This window comes from Lepidochelys olivacea, assembly GCF_965140295.1.
Source record: "Lepidochelys olivacea isolate rLepOli2 genome assembly, chromosome: 1".
Taxonomy (NCBI): domain Eukaryota; kingdom Metazoa; phylum Chordata; order Testudines; family Cheloniidae; genus Lepidochelys; species Lepidochelys olivacea.
Window position 1 is genome coordinate 131,985,710 of NC_140411.1, and position 13,650 is coordinate 131,999,359.

General features: G+C 39.6%; 1 protein-coding gene across 5 annotated transcripts in view; it reads left to right on the forward strand.

Moving 5' to 3' along the window:
• STS (steroid sulfatase) overlaps positions 1 to 13,650 on the forward strand; it is a 178,201-nt gene that overhangs the window by 18,920 nt on the left and 145,631 nt on the right. For 2 of the 5 annotated variants that reach the window (XM_084648910.1, XM_084648909.1), the window contains exon 2: positions 1,241 to 1,338. The exons of the other annotated variants lie outside the window; for them this stretch is intronic. The gene's annotated coding sequence lies outside the window, so the exon portion shown is untranslated. The remainder of the gene's footprint in view (positions 1 to 1,240; positions 1,339 to 13,650) is intronic. 5 annotated transcript variants of the gene reach the window in all.

A 13,650-nucleotide genomic window follows, 5' to 3' on the forward strand; every position in this document is an offset into this window, starting at 1 on the left:
TTCCGTTCATCAAAGCATTAATCTACTAAATCCTCCCCCTCCCTTCATCCTTCCATCCACCAAAATAAACCCCAATATTTATCAGGAAAAAATATTAGAAGTTTTTTTCACCGATTTTTAGCTGTTTGTCTTGTTGCAGTAATAAACACCGATAAATTCCCAGGAACAAATAAATAAAATAAATACCAAAACATTTACTCCATTATTGTTAAGGCTATGATTTAGTCATTGATATTTTTAGTAAAAGTCATGGACAGGTCACAGGCAATAAGCAAAAATTCACGGCCGATGACCTGTCCATGATTTGTACTATAAATACCCCATACTAAATCTTTGGTTATCTGGGGGTCCCGTGGTGCTGCTGCTGGGGGGCTCCAGGGGTACTGCTCTGGGGGAAGAGGGGATGGCCCAGGGCACTGCTGCTCTGGATGGGGACGGCCTCGGGTGCCGCTGCTGCTCAAGGACCGCTGTTCCAGGGCAGCACCCAGGACCGCTGCTGCTCCAGCGGTGCCTGGGGCTGCCCAAGCAGCAGCTGGCCTCAGGACTTCCCCAGCTACTTGGCCAGCCCTGGGGTCAGCCGCACTGGCCGCTGCAAAAGTCATGGAAGTGCCAGAAAGTCACGGAATCCTAAATTATTGTCCCTGGAGAAAGGGTGTGGTTTTGTAGCCAGAGCGCAGGAATGGGAGCTATTCACTCTGGCACCAGCTCGCTGACATGTCTTTCAACTTGTCTCTCTGTCTTACTTAGTTTCCTTATATACAATATGAGAAGAGTAATATGTACCTCACAAGCATCTTGTGAAGCTAAATTAATACTTGCAAAGGGCTTTAATATCTCTTGTTAGAAGTTACTATCAGTAACAACTCAGTAGGAGTATTTTACCATACTCACAATAGGATGAACATTAAATTGCATCTTGGATTCTCTCCTTCCCTGTTTCCTACAGTGTGTTTCTAATTAATTAGAATTGAAAGGCCTACAGTAGTTGATCCAGTGCAACTGGAAGGTTTAAACTAAATTGTTTCTCTTAAGCTTATCTTTGCATACATATGAATTATGATAATTTGTTTGCCTTTATTTCTTTATGTATAATATTATGTATGTGTATATATAGAGAGAAAGAGAGTGATTTTGAAGAAAGATATTGTGTAGTCTTTTTTACACTGTTTTATCTGTAGGGTCTGTATGCCAAGGACATACCCGCCTCTGTCATTCCTTACCCCCTCTGTCATTCCTACAGTTAATGGGAGTGGACTTTCCACCCATATAGTGGTGCTAAGTGCATGCAGCCAGCTTGTTTGAAATCTGGAGGCAGAAAGTGAAACAGCCTGCCGTGAGGTAAAGTATCTTCTTCTAATGTCTCTCCTATGTACTTATACTGTAAGATCTTTGGAACAAGGGACTGCTATATTTTTCAATCTCATGCAGCCATAAACACATTTTTGGCACTCAATAAATTAATAATAATAATGTGCCAAAATGTCTTATTTTCCTGAGAAAAGTGAAGCAGTTTATGTTTTATAACAAAAAAAGAAAGTTGGTTGGTGAAAGACTCTGATAAGCCAAATCTACAAAAGATAATCTAGCAACCATAATGACAAACTAAGATTGTAACATAAGAATACGCTGTGTTAGTCAAGTACTGTAATATGCTATGAAATTTCCTGCCTAGAATGGGTTAAAAAGAACATAAAACATTGTCTGGCTTCTGAAAGCAGTAGGAACCAGTCAGAAAGTGGTGAGACCCTGAGTTACACCATTTCCCTGCTGTGCTGCAGTGTGATTTTTTTCCCCTCACCACTCAAACCCTTGTGTGTTCAAAAAAGTGACATTAAAAGAATGTGTGATTTTGATTAGAAATTCTGTTTAAAGACTCAAAAGCTGCTGAGCTGCTAAAGAGTTGTAAAATAAGCTTTTTAAGAAACTTGTGGTTTTAAAGTAGCTTTGCGGACTCTGAGTGAGTGGGTTATGTTGTGTAATGAGAGCTAATGCAAGCCCATTGGTTCAGTGGAGGAAATACATGAGACTGAGAAATTTAATTATTTAAATTACAGGCATACATACATACAGTTACATAAGATAGTAAAGTTAGACTCTTTCTTCCATAAGCCCAGATGCCCTCAGGTTTACTGAGGCTAATGAAAGTTAAGACCATGTATTGTGGGGAATATCCATTAATGGAAATAATTGAGACAGAGAACTGGCGTGGGTGTGATAGAGGATCAGCAATGGAAAGTATGCCCTTCAGTACCCTTGTACTCACCCCTTACACACTATTGCAATAATATTTGTACAAAATATGCCTTGTGAGATCTCACATGGAAGCCAATAACACACTGATTACTAATATGATTATAAAATGCATGTGTTAATGATTATATGTGAAGTTATGAATTCCCTCTGTATGATGTTACTAAAACAGGCCAGACAGCCTAGCCCAGGTAAAGGTGATAAACAGGTCTGTCCTAGACAAACAAATGTGGGTTTATCTTAATTTACATATTAACAGTAAATAAGCCCATCAAGCTAAACTTGTAGGGGTTATCTAATCCTGAATTCAAAAGACAGAGAATTAACATGTCTCCTGCACCCCAGGGAGACACAGGAGCCTGAATCCTGGAGCCAGGAGATATTCCTGACTTGTAAGACAAAGACTTTCCCCTTGGGGATATAAGGAACGGAGAGACATTCCATCTTTACCTTTCACCTTAGGGGACAAAGAAATCAAGTGATTTAATCTCTGAAAGGGGTTGTGGCCAGACCAGTTAGTAAAGAACTTGAAAGGAGAGTGGGGATAAAAAAAAAAATATCTTGAGCAAAGACTATTCTAGCTAGATTAAATTTTAGTCTTTTAGATACTTGTTTTCACTTTTATTTGCTTGTAACCAGCTCTACCTTTATCTCTTTTACTTGGTATCATTTAATCCATGTTGTTTTGTTAATAAACTTGTTTTACTTTTATTATAAACCAATTCAGTGTTGTGTTTGAAGGGAAGGGTGTATTTATCCTGGTTAAATTAACGGAGCAGCAAATTTAATATCTTCTTTGAAGGTACAGTGGTAGGGGCTGGGCAGTCCAGAGAAACACCTCTGTGGAGCTTGAGGGCTAGAGTTTACTGATTGTTATCTGCTAGGCAAGGTTTGGGCTGGGAGAGCCTTAAGGAGGTTGCTGGTAAGGAATACAGACTGGTTTGGTAGGCTTTGGCTACACTTGCACATTCTACTGCAATAAAGCCTCCCAGAGCACTCTACCTTACTCCCCGTCCACACTGGCAAGGCATGAAGAGCGCTCTGACTCCCTGACTGGAGCGCTTCTGGTACTCCACCTCCCCGAGAGGATTAACAGCTGTTGCGCATTGGCTGAGACGGTCCAGTGTAAACGGGGAGTAACGTTATTACGCACTGATTGACCTCCAGAAACTCCCCATAATCCTTTTAACTAAAGCGTCCTCTCTTGTTTTGTTGTGAACTCCGGATGTGGAAGTGCCGTTTCAGGGTCTGCTTATCAAAAAAAACTAACACAGCTATTGTTTGCTTTGAATGAGTGAGAGGCAGGCAGGGGGGCTCCGTTTGGAGGGCCGACAGCTAATATTTGCTTGAAGAGAGAGGCAGCATGGGGGCAGGGGAGGGGAGGGGAGGCGAGGAGCGTTGGGGTCCGTTTCGGCGAGCGGCTGCTTATCTCTTCTATGAGAAAAAAAGAAACAGCTGTCATTTGCTTTCAGTGAGTGAGAGAGAGGCGGGGGAGGAAGGGGGGGTCTGTACTTAGAAGACAGCATGCTGACACACTCTCAGCACCCCAGAACCCCACTCTCTCTCCCCCCACGCTCACTGTCACACTCCATCTCCCCCACCCATTTGAAAAGCATGTTGCAGCCACTTCAATGCTGGGATAGCTGCCCATAATGCACCGCTCCCAATGCCACTGCAAATGTGGCCGCGACAGTGCGCTGGCAGCTGTCAGTGTGGACAGACTGCAGTGCTTTTCCTACTCAGCTGTACGAAAGTGGGTTTAACTCACAGCGCTGTACATCTGTAAGTGTAACCAAGGCCACAGTCTAATCACCAGCAAAACTCACTCTCGTTGACGCAGAGAGGTAACTAGTGGCTCACACCTCTGGGTATCCCCAGCAGCATGATACAGAAAGGAGCAGAGCTTTTACACATTAGTTATTTGGTTTTGTTATTTTAATTTGGATTTTTTTTTAACAGGAAACCTCCCCAACAAACTGTCCTTAACTACAATAACCAAGGTGGGGAAAGTCCTTTAAATCTTTTTTATAGCAAATTCTTATGATGCATTGTCTTCAGACAAAACTTAAACTAAGACAGATCTTCAGTTTATGTATATGTGTGCATATATAATTACACAGGCACGTGTGATTTTTCACCTCTTTTTACTAATCTTTCTTATGTATTGATTATCTTTGTAAAAATAGTGATAGCAGCAGTAAAATGTACAGCTGTTAATACTTGTGCTTCAGCCAAAAGGAGAAAAAAAACTCTCATGACTTTATCATGAGTCTCTTGGTATTTGATGTTTTACTTATTAGCCCAGCTCTTGAAGTCATTTGAATATATGAGACACTCATCTCAGCTTTCTTTCTTTCTTTCTTTCTTTCTTTCTTTCTTTCTTTCTTTCTTTCTTTCTTTCTTTCTTTCTTTCTTTCTTTCTTTCTTTCTTTCTTTCTTTCTTTCTTTCTTTCAAGACTCTAGCACAAATGGTTGCAGAGAAAGGCTGGAAAAACATGAACTCTAAAGGTTCAAATCCTAGAAGACAATTAAAAAGACACCAAAAATACTATTTTTAAAAATCTTGTGATTTTGGGGGCCTGACTCATGATTTTTGAGTGATTGGGGCTGGCAATACAAAAGATTTGAAATCATAATTTAGTTATAGAAATTACAGCCAACTGTCTCTTCTATTAAATTAAGCTTTCCTGTTCCCTTCCTCAAATTTTATACATTTAGGGCTATATTTTCAACAGCTTTATATATCTAAATTGGAAGTTTGTGCCCCTGAAATCAGGCACAAAGTGCTTTTAGAGCATTTTCAAAGAGTGCAGGGAAATAGCTAGTGAATTGCATCCAGCAAAAATTGGCTCTGCCTAGATGAGTGTACCCAGAAATATGTGCCCACCATGGAATTTTCACAGGGTTGCACCAAGAGGCATCATTTCTGAAAAAATTGGGAGGGAGGGCAAACTTTTGTCAGCATATAAAACATTCTGTGGCCCAAAGAGCATCATAAATGAGAAAAACTAGGCAGTTAATGCTCTCCTAATGACCATGTCCAAAGTCAGAGGAGAAGGGGGAAAGATGTAAGGCAGACAGTGGAAGACATAATAGATCATTTAGACTTATGAAAAGATGAGTGAGGGGAACCATAGTCGAGGGAGAAGGCCAGTATCCATCCATAGCATCTGGATACACCTGGACTTAATTGTAAAGGCTCAAATATGCTATTCCTCAGATTACATCCATGACAACTGCCACCAACCCAAAGAAAGCTCCCCTGCATTACCTATTTGGTCCGGCTATTTAACATGCACAAACCAGACAGAACAGCCCATCACTTGGAAATGGGGCATGGTCACTGGGCACATACTCATAGCACATATTTGGGCCAAGTCAAACTGAGACAAGAGAACGAAAGAAATTTGTGGGGTCATTTTGACCACATAGAATGACATGTGAAGCTGTATAATGATTCATTAAGGAGAATCAGAGGCCCATCTCATAAACATTATTGAAGAATCAGTAAAAATAGTGGTCTAACCAGGTTAAAAGTTTATGAGATTTTCAAAATTATGGCATAAACAAAAAAAAAAATACTGTCTTAAAAATACGTTCTGTCCAGCTCTATTATTGGCAGAGTGTTAGCAGGATGCAAGTTGCACGGTAGACGCAAACTGCCTGAATGCTTTTAAAGATATTAGCAAAACTCCATTAACTAAGCTAGTCAAACCACTATTGCTGCAGTAATCCCCCCCATCCCCCAACACACACACACACACAATCTAAAAAAGTACATATCATGACCAGTAGAAACTACCTAATGAATCTCCACTATTAAGGAATTCTGTTTAATTAAAAGTGGGAGAAAGTCAGTAAAATGGAAAGGTTTTTCTTCCTCTTACGGCTCCGGTGTATGCTTATAAAATTTGCAGATTACATCAAGGTGGGAGGGGTTGAAAGCACTTTGGAGGACAGGATTAGAATTCAAAATAACCTTGACAAATTGGAGAATTGATCTCAAGTCAACAAGATGAAATTCAATAAAGACAAGTGCAAGGTGCTTCACTTTGGAAAGAAAAATCAAATGCACAGCTACCAAATGCGGAATAGATGGTTAGGTGGTAGTACTATTGAAAAGGATCTGGGGGTTATAGTGGATCATAAATTGAATATGAGTCAACACTTTGATACAGTTGCGAAAGAGACTAATCATTCTGGGATGTATTAACAGGCGTGTTGTATGTAAGACACAGAACGTGATTGCCCTGCTCTACTCAGCACAGGAGAGGCCTCAGCTAGAGCAGTGGTTCTCAACCAGGGGTACGTGTACCCACCGGGTTATGCAGAGGTCTTCCAAGGGGAACATCGATTCACCCAGATATTTGCCTAGTTTTACAGCAGGCTACAGAAAAAGTACCAGCAAAGTCAGTAGAAACTAAAATTTCATACAGACAATGACTTGTTTATTCTGCTCTATATACTATAAACTGAAATGTAAGTACAATATATATATATATTCCAATTGATTTATTTTGTAATTATATGGTAAAATGAGAAAATAAGCCATTTTTCACTAATAGTGTGCTGTGACGCTTTTGTATTTTTATGTCTGATTTTGTATCTCAGTAATTTTTAAGTGAGGTATAACTTGGGGGTATGCAAGACAAATCAGACTCCTGAAAGGGGTACAGTAATCTGGAACGGTTGAGAACCACTGAGCTAGAGGACTGTATTCAGTTCTGAGAGCCACACTTTAGGGAAAATGTGGACAAATTGGAGAGAATCAAGTGGAAAGCAACAAAATGCTGAAAGGTTTGAAAACCTCATCTATGAGGAAAGGTTTAAAAAACTGGGGATGTTTAGTCTTGAGAAAAGAATACTGAGTGGGGATCAGATAACAGTCTTCAAATATGTTATTGGCTGCTATAAAGAGAACAGGGGATCACTTTTTCTCCTTGTCCATTGAAGGCTGGAGAAGAATAGGCTTAATCTACAGCACAGAGATTTATATTAGATATTAGGAAAAAACTTTCTAACAATAAGGTTATTTAAGGTCTGGAATAGAGTTACAAGAGAGATTGTGGAATCCCATTCATTGGAGGTTTTTAAGAACAGGTTGAACAAACACCTGTCTGTGCTGATCTAGGTTTATTGGTCCTACCTTAGCTTGGAGGGCTGGACTTGATGACCTCTTGAGGTCTCTTCCAATCCTACATTTCAATGATTCTATGATCACCCCTGCACTTGCTAGCAGCCAAATGGAGACAGAGGACTTGTCTTGACTGCTAAAAAAGGTTTATATTTTACCCTGGAATAACTAATACATCTGAGCTATACTGAAATGAAAACACAGTTAATATTAGGTATTTTAGTTTTACTGCAGGGTAAACTTGCCAACATCAACCCAGAGGGGTTATAGGTAGGGCCCTACCAAATTCACGGCCATGAAAAACGCGTCACGGACCATGAAATCTGGTCTTTTGTGTGCTTTTACCCTATAATATAAAGATTTCATGGGGGAGACCAGTGTTTCTCAAGTTGGGGGTCCTGACCCAAAAGGGAGTTGTAGTGGGGTCACAAGATTATTTTAGGGGGCTCTGAAGGCAGCTCCGCCACCAGCAGCAGTGCAGAAGTAACTATAGCAGTATCGCAACTTCCACTACAATAACCTTGTGACCCCCACCACAACTCCTTTTTGGGTTAGGACCCCTACAATTACAACACCATGAAATTTCAGTTTTAAATAGCTAAAATCATGAAATGTACTATTTTTTAAAATCCTATTACCGTGAAATTGACCAAAATGGACCATGAATTCGGTAGGGTTCTAATTATATGGCAGTTTACCTCATGGTTTACCTCATGGTGAAACTAGGTGCCTAGTCTTCTCTGTATTTTTACCTCAAGATAGTTACTCCCAGGTTTAAAAAAAAAACCACCTTTTTTAGCAGTGGGGACCAGGGCAGATACAGAAGTATTGGTTAAGGAGATTAAAGGCCATCATACAATAGGAGTTACATAAAAGTGGCACACAGCTACATAAGAAGAGCCCCATCCACAATTAATGCTATGTGTTTTAGAAAAGATAAAAAGATGTCTGAAGCTGAACAGCATGGGAGTAATAGTTCTGGAAATTGTAAGTGGGACCTGTACAGGGATGTGGACTTTCTCCTTAATAAATCTGAAGACTTAGAAAATAGGAGTACTCTCATGAACATAGCTGGTGTCCCTGAGGACACAGAAAGAAGGTGAAAATATAATTTCCTTTGTCCAAAATTCATTTAAGGATATTTTGAAAAAGGATACAAATTCCCTGTTTGTTGAATTCAAACACACCCACAGAGTGCTTCACTCCAGATAATGAGTCCCCAAGAGCAGTTATTGAGAAACTGCTCAGCTCCCAGAAAAAAAAAAAATACTCAGGGAAAGCAAGACAATGGAAAAGGTGTCTTTTCAGAACAGTCAGCTTTTTTCCTTTTTTCTATGCCTAGGCTTTGGTGTAGAAACATTCAGAAGGAAAGGAAGGGAAATAAATATAATGATAATCTAATGAAAAACGAGGCTCGTCGTGCTGTGTGGGACCGTATCAAGTTAACCTTTATATGTTAAGGGAGGACACAGTTTCCTAACACTCTTCAGGATTTTAAAGATTTCCTACGTTCTCCACCTAACTTCCTAAAAGAAAAGACGGACACAAGCAGCTGGATTTCTACCTATAAGTCCCACAAAAAAACACCTGACACATCATGGCTTGGATTTCAGTTTTTCTGTATTGTTCTAACTAAAGAGCCTTGTGTCTACATTGTTTATTCAAGACTTATTTCTATCAGGTTCTGTAGAACATACTTGGTCTCCTCGTGTATCTTCAGCAGATTTATTTTTTTTTAACTTGCAGAATGCATTACTATTTCAGAGATCATTCTTTTTAATACTTGGTTGTTGTCTAATCCTATTATGTTTCAGTTGTGTCCTCAAATGTTTTGCCTGGTTAAACATATTCATAATTCATTCTTTTCCTTGACGTTAAAGGGAGTAACTTGATGGTTCCTACTGTGCATTTACTGAAACTTATTTTTCTCTAAAATATGATTATGCTATTAGATGTTGACAAAACTCAGTTAATATCCGAGCATTCCAGTTTTTGTTTTTTTTAATGGTTTTGCCCCTCTCCTGGCATACCTTCAGGATATTTTTCTCCTTTACTATGATACATTTTACAAGCAACCTTTTCCATATAAGCACTGTGTAGTTCTTCAGTCTTTTTTCCTGTGTGCATATGTTTTTTTTTTAAAGGCATGTAAAAAACTATATTTCCTTCCTGTTTGGATGTTCTCCATAATGTAAGGCCATGACCATCCGTTTCCAAAAATAGTTTCCATTACTCATGTCTGACTTTCAAGATTCTTCACGGTTTTATGTGTTATTTATGGGCCCAGTCCTGATGCAACACGAGTAACTTTACACGTGTGCATAATGGTTTGCAGGATGGTTTCCATAGTTCTTTAAATGTTAATAGCATGAATTAACCTATTTTTAAAAAATACAAGAATATAATATCAGGAGACCTACAACTGTGGTCTTCACAGACCCCAAAGACTACCTAGGAGCTGTTGTGACCAAGGATCATGAAAACCTATGAGCTTTGTTTTGACAGAGTTTCAGCCCTTGCCATTGACTTGCATTTTGAAGACTTTCTCTGCAATGAAAAAGGCTAGAAACTTTTTTTTAAATGAATGTTGGGATTAGCCTTGGGAGGGAGGGGCTCATTGGCCATGGGGTCTTCGGACCACCAAAGCCAGCTCCGTATTTTAGCCCTCTACCTTCCATTCTGCCCTAAGTGGCTGTTCTGTTATGGAATTGGTAGAATTTAGAATACAATAAACTTTATTATCTAAAATTAGACATTTTTCCTTAAGAGTTTTCTAAACATCTCACTATGTTCGTTTTTGCTGATGTGGATGCTGGAATGGAGGCTGCTTCATTTTTCCCTCAGCTCTGTTCCATCAACATTTAAGGATGGGTTATTATTTTAATAAACAAAAAATTGTGCTGAGATGCACCTTCTTGGAACCCCCATAAAGCATTTAACAGAGATGGGCACAACCCAAGACCGTGGATCTACACCCTCAAGATTTCTTTTCTGTCATAATGTATGTGTTTTGAGGAACTTGACATGACCTAGCCATTTTAGAGTGACATCATGATCATTTTTTGAGAATTTGGATCTTCTGGAAGCATCAGGTCTTTGAACATATTTGATTAAATTGCAGTTTGGTGCTTCTGGTGGAACAAGCAGCGTGTTTTTGCATCATGTTACATGAGACTTCTGTGTCGCAATGGGGGAAAGCCTCTTGACTCTAATTCTTAATGACTTAGGACCAGATGTTCAAAGGTATTTGAACACCTACAGATGCATATAGGTGCTCAGTGAGATTTTCAGGATAGGCACCCAACTACCATTGAAATTAATTTTACAGAGGCCCCCAGAACATAATTACCCCACCCTAAACAGAACTAATTAATTCCCCTGCTAGGAGCCACGTAATGGCTGTGGGGCAATGCTTAGCTAATAGGGACAGGAAAGGAGGCTTCATTCATTCAGACATGTCCCTTCCTTCTATTCATCCTGCCTCCTCAAGTATGCTCTATGGTTGTAGGAGGGGGTACCACCCTGCATCTGTCCACCCCTCCCAAACCAGTTGGAAAAAAGCTATGAGGAAGGTGAGGGGAGAAAAAGGAGAAACACACGTTACCAGCTTTGCCCATTACTTTTCGGTGCACTCATTTATTAGGTTTCAGAGTAGCAACCGTGTTAGTCTGTATTCGCAAAAAGAAAAGGAGTACTTGTGGCACCTTAGAGACTAATTTGTTCACAAGTACTCCTTTTCATTTATTAGGGTTACTTTTCTGGGATGGGGGGGGGTTCTATACTTCTATCAATGTACTGCTTGTGTCACTTGTGTGCTCATATGGACCTCTACTTTTCCCTGCTGCAAGTTCCCTCCCAATGAAGCTATCCTGCAGAACCTAGGTTCCCCACGGCTCAGTTCTTCAGCCCCAGAATCAGATGAACACACACACACTCTAACAGAGCACATCTGAGAGGACCGGGTCAATCAGCACTCCTAAGCTGACCTCTTATATGTCCCTGGACTCAGTAGGCTGGATCAAACAGCACCTCCAAGCTGTCACCCTCATATGCCTTGGGCACCGCACCACAATAGAGTACACCTTAGCACGCTGGGTTGAGCAGCACTTTCAATCTGCCATCCTCATATGTCCCAGGTTCAGCATGTCTTTATCCCCACTTTCACATTACAATTATTCTGGTAGTAACCCACTTGATGAGCAAACCCCACAGGATTTTTGGGTGCTGCAGGGATCTTTAGCTTAGGTACGAGGAACGTTGCTGCAGAGTGAAAGAGGAAACCAAAAAAAACACCCATGGGGGCGGGGGAGAGAGTGAGAGAAGCAACCAGCTTAATCATTAAAGTTATTTATTGCCAAGTAATAACCATAGGAAAGCCAAACAAACAAAACAGTTATAATATTAAATCTAACTTAAATTTTATTATAAAAGTCAGGTTTAGAAAACTATAACTGATCACACAAGTCAGGGTCAGAAGGCTATGCCTAGAGAGAGAGAGAGAGCTGGGTTCTCACCACTCCATGAAGCTTGAATCGATCAGGGGTCCCAGGTGATGGTGGTAGCTCAGGGTCCTGAGTGCTGGAGACAAGCAGAGCCCTCAGCATGATCAGTCAGAAGAAGAAGTCCCAGTGGAACTGATGCAGATTTTGAATCCAGGCAGCAGAACACTTACTTGAGCATAGGTAGTCGTTTTTTGTAGAGAAACAACAATGGTTGGAATTTTGTTTTTGCAGAATCGTCTGGATTAAGTGTGTTTTGCTAACAGTGACATCTTTTTTGTGGCTGTTAGAACTTCATATTGAAATACTAGCCAGTTAAAATCACGTTTGGCATAGTATTCATGTATATCACAGAATATTTTTGAAGTGAGTATCTTTAAATGTTGTTTGTTTTAGCAAACCTCCCAGTAGAAAGCATGTGAAACATTTTATCAGAGGATTCTGCAGATTTCTATATAAAAGGAATAGTTTAGAGATAAATCACTTAAACTGAATAAAACTGTAGGGAGATTGTGTGTGTGAAGGGTTTTTTGTAGCAATTGTAGCGACAGCTGCTGCATGTTCCTATAATAATCCAGTTGATGACAAGGAGCTAATTGGTGAGAAAACTGGGCACATTTCTAATTTTGTTAAGAGAAACAGGACAAATCTTTAGCTTCTGCATGAGGTGTCAAAATATATTGTGCAGAAGACAGAACATTTGTAATGAAAAGAAATGTTTGGTAGATCCATGTGAAGTAAAAACAGCTATACATATGCATTTCTATACATTAGAGTTTATTAGAAAAAAGGATTTCTGTGTGTGAAATGAAATCTATCATTCTGAAAGCAGCAACATGAATTATGAGGGAAGGTAACATTAAGATGGGTACTGTTTTTAAAAAAAATGTAAAAATTATATTTGGATGAAATATTTTATTAACTATTTGAAATTCTTATATTTCCATTAAATGGTATTTAATCTGATTATATAAACATTACAGTTTCAAATAAATAGAAATCCAGTGTTTGATACTATCTGTCTTAGGTTCTTATATAGCTCCCATTGCTGATAAACACCCTGTGAGGTAGACAATTCCTATTATCCCCATTTTATAGATGAGGAACTGAGGCACAGAGAGGCTAAGTGACTTGCCCAGAGTCACACAGGAACTGTGTGGCAGAGCATGGACGTGAAACAAGGCATCTCATGTCCAAGAGCAGTATCCTACTTGCTGGCCAGCCTTCCTCACCCTTTAATTTATCCAGTTAAATTACCTGTTCTCAGATACTACAAATTATCTGTATTCTTACTGGGTCTTATCTTTATGTCTTTCTCACGCTGTAATGTTCTGTGGTCTTCTGTAAATGAACCATCCACCTTAATATTTTACCTTTTTAAAATATGGGATTACAGCAGCCCAGACTGTCTTTCTAAGGGAGACTAACATGGGTGAAATCCTAATCGCGTTGACTTCAGTGGGGCCAGGATTTTACTCCAAGTGTTTATTGCTAAGCTGAAGCAGGTGTTATCTTTTGGTTATGTGAGTTTCTATTGAAGTCTCAAACTTAACAGGCACCACTTTTGTTCCAACACACAAAGAACCCCTTTCCCATACTAGAATTGATCAGCTTTAAATTCATTTATAGGCATTGCCATGGTGTGTATCGCTGTAGTATTTGAATGTCTAGATATTACAGGCATACTTGCCAATATCTGAGAAGCGTTACAAAGGGCAGTTCTCCTTATAAATCAGGAATGTGTGAGAGACTAGTTGCAGCATCCAC